This window comes from Salvia hispanica, chromosome 3 (assembly GCF_023119035.1).
Source record: "Salvia hispanica cultivar TCC Black 2014 chromosome 3, UniMelb_Shisp_WGS_1.0, whole genome shotgun sequence".
Classification (NCBI taxonomy): domain Eukaryota; kingdom Viridiplantae; phylum Streptophyta; class Magnoliopsida; order Lamiales; family Lamiaceae; genus Salvia; species Salvia hispanica.
This window is the reverse complement of record NC_062967.1, coordinates 41,688,125-41,696,526: the sequence shown is the minus strand read 5'-3', so window position 1 is coordinate 41,696,526 and position 8,402 is coordinate 41,688,125. Positions and strand designations below refer to the sequence as shown.

Below are 8,402 nucleotides of genomic sequence, written 5' to 3'. Positions count from 1 at the left end.
CGGAGTAGAGCCTGGTACACGAGCAAGACCGGTGAGCAGTACACTCAGTAGTTCAATCTTATATATGGCAACTTTACCCGCGTCAGGGAGTACTCCGCGAGGGTTACGGCCGCCTAGCCAACGGTATATATTCTAACTTGATGACTCACATGACGAGTGGCCAGAACGAGCACATGGTCCGAGATGAGGCCATCCGGATGTATAGTGGCCAGTTCTTGTCGAAGGGCTTCAAGTATTGGAATATCTATGATAGGTTGAAGGATCTCCCCAAATTCCGGACGGAGATGCACAGCGCGCTGCACGGGAAATCGGTGCGCACGCGACTTAGCGGTGGGGAGAGTGAGGGAAGCGCGATCCCCATCGACTTGTCTGAGGATGGTCCGCACGAGCGCCCTGTGGGAGCGAAGAAGGCGAAGGGGAGGCGGAAGGGGAAGGACGCATCGTCGGAGACCCAATCGGAATCCCCGTCCTTACAACAAGCCACGTTCTCTTCCAATGCCGCCACTCTGGCGCAGATGTACACGTTGTACTTCACCGGCGGCGGAACCCCAGAAGAGAAGCAGTCCCTCTGGTCGACCATCCAAAATATGAAGATCATGATGGGCCTCCCGCCGGACGCTCCTCCCTCTTAGTTTTTTAAATCCTTGTTTTTTATGGTTTTTTATTTGTAGTTTTTTTTTTTTTTTATCGTTGTATTATATTTTCCAATGATTAATACAACGATGAATTGTTCATTATAAATCTATTTATTAAACACATTTGTAGGGAAAATTAAATATTATTAAAAATGATGATGTAAAAATGAAATGTTGAGTTAGGGAGAAATAAGGGAGAAACCATTGGAGCAGTTGGCTAAAAGTTGGCTAAAAACTGGGGATAAATTTTGGTGCTGATGTGGCGCTGATGTGGCAGAAATAAGGGAGAAATAAGGGAGTTTATCCCCAAACCATTGGGAGTGCTCTTATATCAGTAAAAAGAAATAAATTCTAGTTTATTAATCAATTAATTACACTTATCTATCTTACTAAATTTTTCGTTTATTTTATGATTATAAAATAGTAATACAGGAATTTTTAATATAATTTTTTTCCTTTAATTTTTATTTTTGAACCTAAATACTCCTACATGAATTTTCTGATTTTTCTCCGAAATAATAAATTTTCTTTAAATTGAAGCTGACGTTTATGTCAGTTATGCCAACGTGGCAAAAAGCAATGAGTATTGAAGCTGAAAAGTACACAAACTTTAGCTGTTTTCAAGAATTTTCCCCGAACTTTGATTTTTCTAAAATTTCTCCTAAACTTTAAAATTTTCTGATTTTTTTCCTAGAGGTCTATTTTCTAAATGATTCAAGTCCAGCACTTTATAACTTTATGTCTGAATATTAATTCAAAATTTATGAAGAGTGAATTTTTAAAATAATACTCCATTTCAATAACATTTTTAAAATTCATCATTTTAAAAGATTATATAATCAAAATAAATATAAATATATGCAAATTTTACATAATCATTTAAATCATAAAAATAAAGTATTAGTGTTTAAAAATAAAATCATCATCATTCTAATCCTATACAATTTGAAATGCAAAAACCAACCCTAAACCCAAAGTTGTGAATTAAGATATTCAGACAAATATCTTAATTCACAACATATCTTAAAATTTGTTAATTTTTTCATGACATTAGATCCTATTGTTCATATATTTAAATAAAAAAAAGGAAAATTTTTGGAGAAAAATGAAAAAATATATCGAAAGTTAGTATTTACATGCTAATATCATGTTATCTTGATTTGCCGCCTTTTGCCTTATAAGTGTACTCCACATAAACTATCATTTGGCTATAATTTTTTGTTGGAGGAAAAAAATCTAAGTTTATGTATTTGCATTCAAAAATAAAAATTTTGAGGAAAAAGGAAAAAAAATATTGAAATTTCGTATATTTACAGTCAAATAACTTTTTTTTTTCCATGATGTTGATTTTCTTCGAACATTATTTTATTTTATTTTTTTGGCTACACATAAGGAGTAGTAAATTATACTCCAGGTATATTTTTATGTAATCAATGAAGCATTTTTAATCTCACTACAACAAATTAAGTTTTCAAGGATATAAAATTGAGACGTAATTACTTGCGTTAACAATAGCATGCAAAGGATAAATCAACTTAACCTTTTGTTTTTTTAGGACGTTTCCATTTGCATCCTCTAATTTTAGTCGGGATACTAATAATAAAGAAATTTTTAATGCACAGGTAGTGTATTTAAAAAACCAAATTAGAAGTCTGATACGCCAATCAAATTATGTTATACTAGTAGTATTAAAAAAGAAAGAAAACAGTATAGAAAAAAGAAGAGTGTCTAAAATCTAAATAATTAAATGGCAAAAGACAAAGCGACTTCAAGTTCTATGCGTCTAAATATATGTGCTTCGTGCCTTGCAATTTAATTCTCTGTTTTTCTATTGTTAAATGAGCGTAAATTTAAGGTTGTATATATATAAGGTTGTATATATATCACATAGGATTCGAATTCGCAATATTTGATTTCAAAGATTAATCACTTTATTATTAGACCAATACATGTTCATTAATTAATTCTATGTTTTGTTAGTACAACTTAATCTAAGAATGTATTATCAGAAAATGTGTTAGTATATTTTTATTAATAGGATCCTTTTTGAACGGTGAAATTAGAAAAGTGAAAATATGGATGCCCAACGTCCATTCTTATTTCTTATTTTTAATTAATTAATGAAATTAATTTTAGCCAAAGTATATGAATATCGAATTTGATTACTAGATGATCAAATTGAACTCGAAACTAATCTATCTATAATACTACTCCTACTATTTAAATTAAACTTTACCAGCATAATTTACACATAAGTGTGCAAATACATAATTAATTAATAATTCATCGATTTCTTGAAAAATAATAAATTATTTACTATTGCCGGCGACGACATAACTATTAACGAGATCAATTATTGCCTACACATTATGTCGCTTAGATGTACTTAATTCATAGAGTTACGCAATTAGTTAAACTGAACTCAATTAAGCTGGACCCTTATTTATATTTAATATACTAATATCTCCTAGAAAGGGTACTAAATTAAATGTTAAAACTTAAAACAATGCTCTATTAATTTTGAAAATTGAAGGCATCTTGTAAAGTTAACATCAGAGTTCAGTTTTCTGATAGTGAAATACCACAGATTTTAAATACTACACCTTTCCATTGACTGCAAAATATCGAAGTCAAAACTTTATACAAATATATTTTATGTGTAGTCAGTTATACACTTATACATCATCACTCTTTAATTTTCCCCACATAATCTATTAAAATCCAAGGCGTAAAAGAAATTTATCCTTCATACAAGAATAACTTAAATAAGTGGAGTACTTACTCAATAAGTACACCATTAAAACATGAAAATTTAATTTATATAATCCCATTTCCTTTTTGTACCTTTTCATGTCCGAATCTGGGAATTCTCGTAGTAATTAATTTAAATGATTAATTATGAACAACACACTACTATAATAAGTACACCATTAAAACATGAAAATTTCAATTATATAATCCTAATGAGTAATGAATTTGGAGGACATTTTCGTCCAACACATTGGAGCGGGAAGGGGGCGGCCCCCACCTTTTGAATTTTGAAATGCCAAAAACCAACGGCTCTCTCTCACTCATTGGACACTACAACAACAAAAAAACACACTACACATAGTCGTGCCCCACCCCACTATTCAACTAACTATTTTTACTATTTTAGTTTGTGTAACTAACTAGTTTGTGAAAATTATTGAAATTCAATACTTTTCCTTTTTCTTTTTTTTTTATAATTTTGGTTCACGATGTTTCACAATTCTTTATACTCCTTTTAAAGACAATTTAGGAGGTGCCCCACTTTTCCCCTACACACTTTTCTCTCAACATTTTAGTTTATTTAAAACCCAAAATAAAAAGAATTATTTTTAGCATTAAAGAAGCAGGCAAAAACACCTCATAAATTCCGAGTTAATGGGGTCTATGCAAGTACTAGGAGTTTGAGTTTTATTTGTACTTTCACTGTAGTGAATGAAAAATAATGATGCCTCAAACGCAGCTGTCATTCTATTTTTCCACAACAGAGGAAAATATTAAAAAAACAAAAAAACAAATGCATTTAATTTCTCCATTGGAAACAATAATAATGATTTATCTATAATGGGTTTTGTGTTCTGAAATTGCCAGTTGGAACCCCCACCACTCTCATTGTCCCTTATTTATGTTTGTATCCTTTTCAAGCAAAAAAAATTTGAAAAGTTAATAGCTCTGTTTCACTTCACCTCTGCTGCCTATCAATTGCTTCTTCACTCAGTCACCACTCTCTCACTTCTGTTTCAAAGATTATTCTTGAAGGTTTGGAGTCAGCAAGAAATGGGGGCTTCTGGAAAATGGGTCAAAGCTTTGATAGGGATTAAGAAACAAGATAAAGATGACAATGTAAGCTCCAAATTTCAGTTTATAATATTAAAAATTCGATCTTTTCACGTTTCTATATGCATTCCCTGCTCAATTTATGGTCCCATTTTCTGCTAAAAGAAAAAGATGAAACCTTTTTTTCATTTTGTTTAGATTTGTAACTTGTTTATTTATCTAATTGTGTGAGTGTTGCAGTTCTTTAATTTATCTAAAAAGATGAAACCTTTTGCAATCTTGAAAAAAACAGGAAAAGATTAGTGGAAAAAGCAAAAAATGGAAGATCTGGAAAGGTGTGAAAAGGCCCGATGGAATGAATGCCGGCCCGGATTTCTCCTCCGAGTCCTCATCATTCACCGCCGCCGTCGCCGCCGTGGTCAGAGCGCCGCCGAAGGACTTCCGCGCCGTGCGCCAAGAATGGGCCGCCATCAGAATCCAAACCGCTTTCAGAGGATTCCTGGTCAGCATTTTCATCAGCTTAAATTAATAATCTTCAAAAATTAATAGTGTGGATTTGCAGCAAAGAATGATTTTTGAAATGAAAAAATGGTAATGATTTGTGGTTTAGGCAAGAAGGGCTTTGAGGGCATTGAAGGGATTAGTGAGACTTCAAGCAATTGTTAGAGGGAGGCAGGTTAGGAAGCAGGCTGCAGTGACTCTGAGGTGTATGCAGGCTCTTGTTAGGGTTCAGGCCCGAGTCCGGGCCCGCCGTGTCCGGATGTCTGTGGAGGGCCAGGCCGTGCAGCGCCTCCTCGACGAGTGCCACCGCGAGAATGAGGTCTTGAAAGAGGCTGAGGTATATTGGTTTAGTTGTAGACTTGTAGTCCCTTTATTTGCATTGTTTTGAGAAGTTTTGGTTTAATCTTATGAGTGTTTGAATTGATTTTAGGATGGATGGTGTGATAGTAGAGGGACTCTTGAAGAGGTTAAGGCCAAGATTCAAATGAGGCAAGAGGGAGCTGTCAAGAGAGAGAGAGCCCTTGCTTACTCTCTTGCTCAAAAGGTATATATAATATACTTAAATGTTACTCATTTGATTGAACATTTGCTAACTCTCTCTCATCAAGCCAGAGTTGTGATTCATGCATCACTGTGCCAAAATGTCAAGGCTTGGACAAGAACACCTCTGGGTGGAGCTGGCTGGAGAGGTGGATGGTGGCGAAGCCGTGGGAGAATCGGCTCATGGAGAAATCGAGCACGGAGGAACGGTTGCTCTAGAGACGACCCCGTTGATCAAAGAATGCAACAAGGGCAATGTCTCTAAGCTGTCTGAGCCAAGTATGGTGAAAGTGAGGAGGAACAACATGACCAAGAGGATATCAGCAAAGCCTCCACTCTTTGCTCATTCATCGTCAAGCCCTAGCTACGAGGAGAACTCAACCTCATCCTCGATGTTCACAGCAACTCCCATCTCGGGAAATACTATTCCGGACAGGACTGATGAGGGAGGCAGCAGCATCAGCAGGCCGAACTACATGAACTTGACTGAGGCAACGAAGGCGAAGCAGAGGAGGCACGGGGCTCAGAGGCAGCAGTCCATGGATGAGTTTCAGTTTCTCAACAAGTCCATGGCTTTCACCCATGCTGATTCTAGTGCCTTGCCTCGACCCCTTTGCGTCCCGACACGGATGGAGAAGGGGTTTTTCTAGGGTTAGGGGAAAGAATGTGGATTGTAACTTACAACAGCTTGATTGTTTGTTATTCATTTCTGCATTGTGTATTATAGTAGTAGTAATTGTTAATGAGTTTTGCCATGAAATGAAAGACTGTTTTTTTATCATTTTAGTAAAGTTTTATTACTTCCTCCTTCCCGCCATAAGCGTTGCGCTTCTTTGGAATTAAGGAAGTTTTGCGCGTGTGAAGCAAGACATAACATACCTTTAACTTGGGATGATGTTTCTAGCAAGTAAGGGATAAAATGTTTAGAATCTTATTGCTTATCTGATGACATAATTTTTAATTAATGATCAAGAAAATACAATGTGATTAGATTGATCATCTGTGTATTATTAGTAAGAGGAGGCCGAGTCATCGTTAGCCTCCTCCATCCTGCTCTGCACGAACTCACCATGAAGAACCGGGACGAGCAAGCCAAAAAATGATTGAGAGCGAGCCGGATAGGTTCATATTGAGGTGGCTCATTGAGTAGAGGGTGGTGGTTGATGAATTCGTGGACGCGGCCATCTTCCTGGCCTAGTGACATTGGCTTGGAGAGGCCGAAATCCACACCAAATACAGTTTTCTGATCAGTGGTAAGTTTGAGGGATCGGAGAATGTCAATTAAACCATTTATTTTAGGTTACGTATAATTATATTGTGCACTTGCAGTTGATTATTAGCGCTAATAAAAATGTGTATCAAGTTTATTCCGGCTGTTGGATCTAATTTGTAATTTACTCAGATATTGTGAGACGGCCAAAGTCGACGTACATCAGTAATCCATACATATGAATGTATTCTGAAAATTGATTGTATAACATTATAGTACTCCTATTAAAGGAATGTAAATCCTAATGTATTGGTATGCATGTAAAATCTAACATTGATGGCCCTACTTGAAAATTAGGGTGACTAGAATGCCCTTCTACGAAAAATTTAATAATTAAATCTATAAAATTTATCCATAAATCTAGCTAGCCTTTTGATTAAAATATTATACGATCTAGATTTGGTATCTAGTTCTATATACTAATATTTATATATTTCAATTAAGTTGAGCTGTATTTAATTTTCTTCAAATTAAATTGAGTGATTCTGTTTTTATCCTGTTTTTGATAAATAAAATAAAATAAAATATTTAATCACTATTGCTTTATTCTTTTAGTTTACTACTCTCTTTTATTTTTTACAAGTAATATTATAGCACTATGGAGTATTTTATACGGATTGTACTCATTAGCAACTCTCTCGTAATTTAAGTTAACATTATTTATTTTATATTATATACTAGTATTTATTAAATTTTCAAAGTTACTGTTGATTTGGATAATTGTACAAATAACTTTAAAAAATATACATAAATAAATAAAATAATAAATTTATTTGTTGCTTTCTCAAAGAGTATCTCTGTGACTCTATGTATGTTTCGGGAAACCAAGATTTTCTACAATGGGTAAACTTTATATATCCTATATAATCCGGAAAATCTCAAAAGCATTTAATTTAGAAAGAAATAATAATCTCTTTTTCTCTGAAAAAAGTTTGTGGTACTAATTGACACAAAACTAGTCGACACCGACACGTACAGCTAATATATTGATTTCGTCAATTCATTTCCAAAATTTTATTTAAATTCGGTCTAATAAATTTTCGGATATTTTGATTAATTAATGGATTAATTCATCTACTGAATAATATTAACTGATTGATTAATTAATTCTTGTTATTATCAGTTAAATTGGTGATTCACATTGGTTGTGGTCCATGACGTTAGTGGTTCAAGCCCAAAACTGATAAGATGGATTGAGAAATATTTGGCATCTTCTATTTGAGTCATCTCAATTTCCCATCGTTTAAATCAAGACTTGTTTTTTTATAAGGTTAGGAAATTTTTGCTCCTAACAATAATGTGATAAATATATTTCCAATTTTCATCGACAATGTCGTTCAATGACTTCAAATTTATTTATTTTTCAGCTCCGACATTAGTAACTGATAGGTTCATGAAATTTCCCAGAAAGTTATGGAGTACATTTTGTAGTTGGTACTATTTCATTTTTAGACAAAACTAATTAACTTAAAAATATGATATATATATGCAAACAGATAAACTATATATCTAATTTTAACTATTGAAATTAGCTAGACATTAGAATTTACAAATTCGGGATAAAATTAATTGTGGACCCACATACTCAAGAAATAATTAGAAAATGCGACGTATATCAAATAAAAAATTAATATGGCGTGGATTGCTGTAAG

At 33.9% G+C, this 8,402-nt stretch overlaps 1 pseudogene; it reads left to right on the top strand.

The window, feature by feature from the left end:
• The first annotated feature begins 4,268 nt into the window (after positions 1-4,268).
• LOC125215858 lies at positions 4,269-6,261 on the top strand (annotated as a pseudogene).
• Positions 6,262-8,402: the final 2,141 nt, after the last annotated feature.